Below are 10285 nucleotides of genomic sequence, written 5' to 3'. Positions count from 1 at the left end.
AGACACATGAAAAAATGTTCAAGATCACTAGCAATCAGGGAAATGCAAATCAAAACCACAATGAGGTTTTAGCTCACCCGGTTAGAATGGCTCACATACGAAAATCTACCAACAACAGATGCTGGCAAGGATGTGGGGAAAAAGGGACACTAACCCACTGTTGGTGGGAATGCAAACTGGTTAAGCCACTATGGAAGTCAGTCTGGAGATTCCTCAGAAACCTGAACATAACCCTACCATACAACCCAGCCATCCCACTCCTTGGAATTTATCCAAAGGAAATTAAATGAGCAACCAAAAAAGCTGTCTGCACATTATTGTTTATTGCAGCTCAATTCACAATAGCTAAGACCTGGAATCAACCCAAATGCCCATCAACAGTAGACTGGATAAAGAAATTCTGGGACATGTACTCTATAGAATACTATACAGCATTCAAAAACAATGAAATCCGGTCATTTGCAACAAAATGGAGGAAACTGGAAAACATCATGCTGAGTGAATTAAGCCAGTCCCAGAGGGACCAATATCATATGTTCTCCCTGATCGGCGACAACTAACTTGAGTACCAAAGGGGAAACCTGTTGAAGTGAAATGGACATTATGAGAAACAGTGACTTGATCAGCCCTCATCATCACTGTTGATGTACAATTTAGTTCTTTATCCCTTTTAGTATTTTTGTTTGTTCTACTTAATACCATTGGTTGAGCTATGTAATTAACACATAATTATTCTTAGGTGTTTAAAGTTAGCTGAAAAGTGATCTTTGTTAAATATAAAGTGGGAATAAGAGAGGGAGAGACTTTTATTATAATTAAATGATGAATATTATCATAAACTTTTCCTGCATCATTGAAATGATGATGTGATTTTCATACTGAATAACATTGATTTATTTTCAAATGTTGAATCTTTGAAAAGCTGGGCTAAATTCAGCTGGTCATGATACATTATCTTCTTTATATATTTTTAGATTCAGTGCAGATTATTATTCTCTGTTTTGATCACCCCCTCTTTGTAATCACTTCTCAGGTCTTGATGATGTTCACTTTAAGGAGACTATCAAACTCGATCACTTATACTGTGTTCTTAAATGTTTTTAACTCTTTCCTCTGTATATATTGGAGCCCATCTGTCTTCTGTCAACATGTCATTTCCATGAACCCTTAGAGTCTTCTAGTCATGACCTAGATACTACTCCTTAGCCCTTCATACTCTAAATATTACATTTGTTTATATTCTGAACTTCAATTGCTAGCTTATTGGTAGAAAAAACACCCTGTTGCCATATTAAGCATGAAAAGAGAATGGCTGTAATTCTTAAAATGAAAGTTTCCGTTAGGTTGAAGTTTAACATGGGTGGATATGTGGAGAAAGAAGAAAACAGATTCTGCAATCATAACTTCTTTGAAGGAAAGTGCCATCATTAGATACACCCCCAAAGATTGATTCAAGTGTATAGTTGAGTTCACTTTTTTGTGGACACAAGTTAAAAAGTCATTTGAATAAACACGAAGGAATTCAGCTGCCAGATCATTGGATAGGGGCATTCTCATTGTGTGAGGTAATAGTCAAACTATCTTTCTAATTTGCTATTCTTTTTGGCATTCCTACTAGTGGTGAGTGTAAGGGCTGTTACTTCAATTCCTTGTCAGCCCTTAATGTTGAATTTTAGACATGCCAGTAAATGTGTAGGGGTATCTAATTGATTTTAAATTTGCAATTCCCTAACTCTCCTCTTTTTAAGAAAGTCTTATATTTTCTTAAGCTCAAGAGAAGGAAAAGATGGAAACATGAGATATGATGAGCCCTTATATATGATGACAGAAGAACAGTAGAGATTGCTAATAACTTTTCATAACTATGCTGGACTATGGTGGTGCAGGAGCCCAAGGATCTTCTACTGCTTTCCCATGCCATAGCAGAGAGCTGGATCAGAAGAGGAGTGCCGAGACTTAAACCAACTCCCATATGGGATGCTGGCACTGCAGGCTGGCACTTTAACCCACTGTGACACAGTGCTGGCCCCTAAAATATAGTTTTTAAACTGTATAAGCTGAACAGATTTCATGTATTTCATATATACAAATATAGAAACATAGTGACACTTCCCACCCTATCTTCCTCATTGCCCATGCTTCTTCTATCCCCCCTCCTTCCTTTCTTATTCTTTCTTCTAATTTTTATAATCACACACTTTCAGTTTATTTTATAATCATAAGCTTACCCTTCTACGAAGTAAAGAATTCAACAAATAGTAAGAAAAAAAAAAAAACTAGCACTGTTCCTCAACAATAGAGATAAAGGCTGCAAACAGTAATCAAATCTCAAAATGTTAATTTCTCTCCTATACATTACATTTTTTAGTACTCTATTTGTTATTACAGATAAGGTAGAATATATGGAATTTGTATTTTTGGGACTGGATTATTTCACTAAGTATAATAGTTTCTAGTTGCATCCATTTTGTTGCAAAAAACATGATTTCCATTTTTTTTAACCTCTGTGTATCATTCCATGGTGTATATATACACCATAATTTCTTTAGCTAACCTTCAGTTGACAGACATCTGGGTTGATTTCATCTCTGAGGTATTGTGAATCGAGTTGCAATAAACATGGGGATACAGATAACTTTTCATATGCTGATTTCATTTCCTTTAGGTAAATTCACAGCAGTGAGATCGCTGCGTCATATAGTAGATCTATTTGTTGATTTCCTCAAATCTGAAAACAGCTTATTTCTTTAAATGGACTTACCTTCATCAGATATATGAACGATAAAGCTAGACACTCAGAGTTGGTAAATTTAAGAAAAACCAGAAATAAATCAACCCTCATAATTGGTTAAATTCTCATACTGAGTAACCTCTGACAGACTGAAGAACTGCACAGAGAAAATAAAAAGAAGCTATCCAGTGTAATAATGTACAGTCCAATGAGAAATACATTCCAAAGAGCATATGGAAAAGTGAAAATATTTTCTTAAATGTGTTAACTTTGTGAAGAATCTAAATTAGCAAACTTGGAATTAGAACTATCAGCGGGTTTTACTCCCAAAGAGGGGCAGGATGGTAATTTACATCGCTTTATATTCATATTCAGTATTATAGAATAAGCTCTGCAAGGGAGTACTTTATGAATTTCCAAAAGGTTAATGAGAAAACCACAGGCACAGACCTAGAACAAAGGAAACACATCATGAGTGAGAGGTAGCTGTTGTGTTGGGCAAATAGAGTAATTAAGGGATAACAAACAGTCTGAGACAAATAAAATTTTTAATAAAAAAAAACAATAAGAGTGTGTATTTAACAATGTTCAGCAAAATTGATGTTAGAACAGTTGAGTTTATCTAAACTTTTATAATAATGTACCCCTTGTTGATTATAAATGACACAAAGTTAGAACTATCACTTTGAACAGCATTTTATTTTCAAGGTATGAGTTTTAGAAAACTAGGTAGATGGGTGAGTGTTATCACAGTAAAGAATTAACTCACATGGTTCATGTTATGGTAGAAAGAGTAAAAATATGTATTAACTAAAAATGAAAGTCATTTTTCACCATTTGAACTGTATTTCTTCTTTCTTCAGTCTGTCCACTGATCCTTTAGAATAATCAAATTAATTCCTTAAGATTTCCCAGAATTATATCTATGAACTATGTTAAACCTGTTTATATTAAATAAAAAAATAAATAAAGCAGAAAAAAGATTTCAAAATCAATCCAAGTAATTAACACCCTCAAAATATTTCCATGGTTATACGGCAACAGATTTTTAAAGAGGCAGAAATCAATATTTGGTTGCAGTTTTAAAGAAAACTTCTATATGAATCAGTCATTATAAAAATATTGCGGAGTAATATTTGGGGAATTATACCCTTCCTTCTGTAATTTCATAGCTGACCTCCCAATGGCTTGTCAATCTATCAAACTGAAGTGCATTCCCTTCCATGGGGTTCAGGATACCTACAGGAGACATTTTGCACAGTATATGGAAAACAGTTGCCATGCAGCAATCACTTTGCTTGTTAGCAGGCTAAATAAGTTCATGGGCACGAGGTTGTGTTACAACTCAGTAAAGCTGCGCTTCAACTGCCAGCTCACTTCCTTGACACGAAACAGCCAGATCACTTCTCTCTCAGCCCTCTTTCTACGCCTTGCTGGGTATACATTTAAGTCTTTCCTCCTGAAAAGCAATGAAGGCATTAAGGTGGGTGATGGGTGGTGACCTGGTTTCCAGTCCATAGCCGTGCATCCCAGCATGTTAGTTAATGCTATGTGTTCTGGTTTTTCTAAGGTGTTGTCCATTTGATAACCAGCTCTTCCTCCCTATTGGCTAACTTACACCAATTCGAAGACAATCAAACTACAGAGACTATTTATAATGACTTTCAAAACTGGATAGAGTTATATTATTGTAAAATTGCTTAAGGATATAGATATAAGTGTATTTTTAAATATTCATGGTAAAATGGAATTAAAAGATAATGCACATTTTTCCATGTATTTTTTTTTATTTGACAGAGTTAGACAGTGAAAGCGAGAGAGAGAAAGATCTTCCTTCCGCTGGTTCACCTCTCAAATGGCCACTACATTCGGAACTATACCTATCCGAAGCCAGGAGCCAGGTGCTTCCTCCTGGTCTCCCATGCGAATGCAGGGCCCAAGCACTTGGGCCATCCTCCACTAATCTCATGGGCCACAGCGTAAAGCTAGAGTGGAAGAGGAGCAACCGGGACTAGAACCGGCACCCATATGGGATGCTGACGCCACAGGCGGAGGATTAACCAAGTAAGCCATGGCGCCGGCCCCTCCATGTATATTTTGAAGACCCTTTGTGTACACATAGATATAGACCTATCTTGTAGTTGTGCTGCTATAATATATGAATATAGTTTCTTCCTACCACAAATGTTTATGCAAATATGAATTATCAAAGAGTCTAAATATATTTTTTCAAGGATAGGTGTTTGACACAGCAGTTAAGACCCTGATTGGGATGTCTGTGTCCTATATCAAAGTATCTGGCACTGTACCCATATTTGAGTACTTATATTTGAGTCCTGGATCTACTTCCGATTCCAGTGTCCAGCTAATGCATACCAAGGAAGGCATCAGATGATGGCTCATGTACATGGAATCTATGAAAAAGACCTGGATTGAGGTTGGCATTGTGTCATAGCATGTAAAGCTGCTGACTGGGATGCTGGTATCCCACTTGGGCACAGGTTCATGTCCTGGCTGATCCACTTCTGATTCAGCTCCCTGCTAATGGTCTGGGAAAAGCAGAGGAAGATGGCCCAAGTACTCAGGCTCCTCCCACCCACATGAGAGAACTAGAAGGTGGTCCTGGCTCCTGACTTCATCTTGGCCTAGCCCTGGTCATTGTGGCCATCTGAGGAGTGAACCATAGCATGGAAGAGAGTCTCTCTCTCTCTCTCTCTCTCTCTCTCTGACTTTCAAACAAATAAAAAATCTTTGAAAGCAAGAAAAGAAAGGAAAATAAAAAAAGAAAAGAATAGAAAAGGAAAGGAAAGGAAAGAAAATAAAAGAAAAAGACCTAAATTGACTTCTGGGCTTCAAACATCAACATGGCCCAGGCCCTGCTATTGAGACCATTTGGCAAGTGAAACAGCAGATAGAAGATATTGATATTCTCTTTCTCTCTCTCTCTTTCTCTCTCTCTCTCTCTCTCTCTCTCTCTCTCTCTCCCCTTCTTTCTCTCCATCTTTGTTCTCCCCCTTTCAAGTAATTGAACATTAAATAAAGGCAAATTTAGTCTCCAGAGTGTCCAATGTGTTTATTTTGGTGCTTTTTGTAGTTGTGGAAGTCATCCAATTAGCCTTATTGATTGTGGAGTTTTCGGAAACCTCAGTTCTCAGAAGTTGAAAGCAAGTTTTTGTTGGTAGATGGGATAAACTCAGAGAATCTTGATCAGAGGGAAACTTGTCTGAATTTCTAATCAATCAGAAACTTAATGGTATGAAACTTTAAGGATCATTTCATTCTGACAAAACAGGAAAAGGAAACAGTACTATTACACAAAAACATGTGCTGGTGGATATAATCTAGAGTATGACAAATAAAATCACAGAGTTAAAAACAAGCAACCTGACAAGGTATTTGACAATGATTTTGTAGATAGTATGTGTAGATGAGGGGACCTTGAAACTGGTTTACTTTATCATCATCACCACCAACAACAAATGATACACAGTGAGTTATTTTTATGTGAAGGGTTTGACACATTTTAGTTACTTTAACTATGTTGCTTTAATTCTATACAATCCTCTTTAAAAACTAGCTTATTCATTATTCAAAGTGAATAACTTTCTAAAATCAGCTTTCACTTTTGAGTTTCTAAGGCAAAATTTTGTTGTGAAAAAAAGCATGTATAATAGCTAGATCACTTACTCATCTACAACCTTTAAAAATAAGTAATTTGGAAAATGCATTCAATTATTCATTCACACTTAAAAATAACATATAGGCAAAACATTTCACTGTATTTATCTGAGACTGTCTAGAACAAAAGCAAATTTTAGAATGTGCTCAAACTACTCAATGAGAAAAATTTTAGAATTTACATCAGAATCTAAGTTTCTAACACACATAATATTTTGAAAATCATTATGCAAGGATACCTCAAAAATATATATAATGAAATTAAAACATAAATTTTCTGTGGTACAAAAAACTTTTGAAATCTTTGCATTCAAGTGGTCTCAAAAATTCATAAGAAATGTATGTCATAAGAAATCCAAACCTATGCAAGGTTTTTAAAATGTTTTATACAAGAATAAACTTGTCCTTTAATTCCATTGTCATAAACTTTTTGAAATATTCTTATATTACCATTATGAACCTAATTTTCATTTTCTTCTGTTTTACAAAATTAATTACTTTATTAATCCTTTGTAATCTTAAAAATTATTGCTTTCTATGCATGGTGCCTCAAAAATATGTAGCCACTGGAAAAAAAAAACAACACCTTTTTATTTTGAAGTACTATATTTATACGAACCAGTGTCTGGCCAGCGCTGCAGCTCAATAGGCTAATCCTCTGCCTGTGGCACTGGCACACCATGTTCTAGTCCTGGTCAGGGTGCTGGATTCTGTCCTGGTTGCCCCTCTTCCAGGCCAGCTCTCTGCTGTGGCCCGGGGGTGCAGTGGAGGATGGCCCAAGTGCTTGGGCCCTGCACCCCATGGGAGACCAGGATAAGCACCTGGCTCCTGCCTTTGGATCAGCATGGTGTGTCAGCCACAGTGTGACAGCTGTGGCATCCATTAGAGGGTGAACCAATGGCAAAGGAAGACCTTTCTCTCTGTCTCTCTCTCTCTCTGTCCACTCTGGCTGTCAAAAAAAAAAAAAAAAACCAGTGTCTGCAAATAATAATTGATAGAATTAAAAAGGAGAGAATGATCCAACATGGGAAGCAGGATACACAGCAGACTCATAGAATGTCAAATGCACTCTGGCCTCAGAATCAGCCCTGAAGGCATTCGGATCTGGCTAAAAAGCCCATGAGAGTTTCACAGGTGTGGAAAACCAAGATGCTGTGGCAAAAAAAAAAAAAATTAAAAAAAAAAAAAACTAAATGAAAGATCTCTGTGAGTGAGATCCCCGCGGAAAGAACGGGCCATCAAAGAAGGAGGTACCTTTCTCTGAAGGGAGGAGAGAACTTCCACTTTGACTATCGCCATGTCTAAACATGTCTAAATATGATCGGAGTTGGCAAACTCAAAAGGCTTCCATAGCCCTGGCAACTCATGACAAGAGCCTCAGGTGATTACTGACACCATAAACAAGAGTTTCAATTGTTAAATCAACAGCAGGAGTCACTGTGCACTTACTCCCCACGTAGGATCTCTGTCCTTAATGTGTTGTCCAATGTGAATTAATGCTATAACTAGTACTTAAATAGTACTTTATACTTTGTGTGTCTGTGTGAGTACAAACTGTTGAAATCTTTACTTAGTATATACTGAATTGATCTTCTGTATATAGAGATAATTGAAAATGAATCTTGATGTGAATGGGATGGGAGAGGGAGCAGGAGATGGGATGGTTGTGGGTGGGAGGGAAGTTATGGGGGGAAAAGTTGCTATAATCTAAAAGTTGCACTTTGGAAATTCACAATTATTAAATAAAAGTTAAAAAAAAAAACCTCATAAAAAAGTACAAAGAATCCCCTATCCTTCCAAAGGATCCAAATAACACGTTACATGACTATAAAGTATTATCAAAATTGAAATAATGGTCATTGCATTATAGTATTTTGAGCTAAATCTTACTCAGATTTGACGAGTTTTTCCTTAGAAGGGTGGGCTTATTCCATGAAATGTTAAAGCAAGTAGTAATTTCATGTAGCTACAACCATGATTAGGGTGTAGAAATATTCCATCACCACAAAGTTACTTGTCTGTGGTAGCCTGGCCTAGTCACATTCTCTTGCAAATGGTATCCCTAGAAACCACTGATCTACCCTGGCCACTATAACTGTGTCACTTTGAGACTGTTATCTACATGAAATTGTATGTGTTGTCACGTTTTTAGAATGAGTCTTTAACTAAACTGCTCATCTCAAAGATCTTTCCAAATTGTTGCATGCATGATTTTTTGTCCTCTCTTAGTAGAAAGCTAAAGCCAATTGTATAGTTTATGCTTTACCCATCAGAGTCATTTGAGTTTTTTTCCAGTTTGAGGTTATTACAAATAAAGATGATAAACCTGTGGGCACAAGTTTTATGTGAACATGACTTTCCTTTAGCTGGGATAAATGAAATGGATCAAAACAATCAGTGACATGGCAGATACTAGGTTTTCTTCTCTTACATCCACAGATTCATCCGGTAAGGAGTTAAAGTCCAAAATAATTTATATAGTTTTTCCACACCGTGTTGGCATAAAATCGTATTCTTGAGGCCATGTTGATCATTAGGTAGGTCTGAGCCAGTGTGAGGTCAGACATGCCCTATTTGTGAAAGTGAACTGCTCTGTAGCCTACCCATGTCCCCTGTGTAGAAAGATGTCTTTACTACTTTGGAAAGTGAGCCAATCTCTCAGCTAGGGGGAAAGAGTCATCATCTTTCCTGTCTCAGAACATTTCTGGGGAGGAAGTTCTCTATCTTTAGTTCCTTACTGATAAGAGAAATAGATTACCAACAAAGGATGCTTGCTGTGCAAGTATGTTTTCTAAAGGATGGGTAAATACCTTTGAAAATATGGTTTGCAGCCCAATATTTGCAGAAACATCATGGGATATGGTTCCCACAATCAATAGTCAAAGGCTCAACTTCTGTCTTGCATAGTATGTTTATAAGAAACTGCCCATCAATTTTCCAGAGAGCCTGAAACTTTTTATATTCCCACTAGCAATGCATGCAGTATCTAGTTGTCTCCATTCTATCCAGCATTCAGTATCACCAAAATATATTTTTGTCATTATATCAGGTATGTAGTTTTGTGTGTCTCATCATGACATTAGTTTGCATTTCCAGAATGTGTAACAATGTTGAATGTATTTACAAGTATTTATTGGCCAGAAGCATAGTGACCTGGGCAAAAGTGACTTTTCCAGTCTTCAATCTATTTACTCACTGTGTTTTTTTTTCATATCCCTTGTGTTTGGAGAATTAGTTACATATTCTGGGAAAAAAAAGGTCAGATGTATGCTTTCTAGATATATTTTTGCAGTCTATGACTTCTTTTTTTCATATCCCTTTAGCAATGTCTTGCACATATGGATGTTTTCAACTTTGATAAAATTTAATTTATTCCCCTTTTCTGGATTATACTTTTTGTCATAAATATATATATACATATCTGTGTATGTATATTTATTATATATGGACTTCAAGCTTTCCATATAAATAGAGATTCACATGAAGTTAGAAAAGATACTATGTAGATTTCTTTGGCACTTCATCAATATTCTACAGTGGCTATATCTTACATAATTATAGTATAATTTCATGCCTAATGAGTTGACATTAGTTGTACAGTGTGTCTATAATTCTAAGAAATTTCATCATGTGTGTACTAGTTTAACTACCATTGCAATCAAGATATAAAACTAGCAATTACTACAAAAGACTCCTCAATGCTCCTACTGCCCTTCTCTATACCACACCTAATGAATAATACCCAATAATCTGATTTCTATTTCACAATGACAGACAAAGAAATAGAAAGTCTGTCATTTTGAGGATGTTATATAAATGATGTTATAGAATATATTATGTGCAATAAGCTTTATATTTTGGGAGGTTTTAAATACA

Source organism: Lepus europaeus, chromosome 4 (genome assembly GCF_033115175.1).
Source record: "Lepus europaeus isolate LE1 chromosome 4, mLepTim1.pri, whole genome shotgun sequence".
Classification (NCBI taxonomy): Eukaryota; Metazoa; Chordata; class Mammalia; order Lagomorpha; family Leporidae; genus Lepus; species Lepus europaeus.
The sequence above is the reverse complement of the archived record's forward strand: the minus strand, read 5'-3'. Positions refer to the sequence as shown.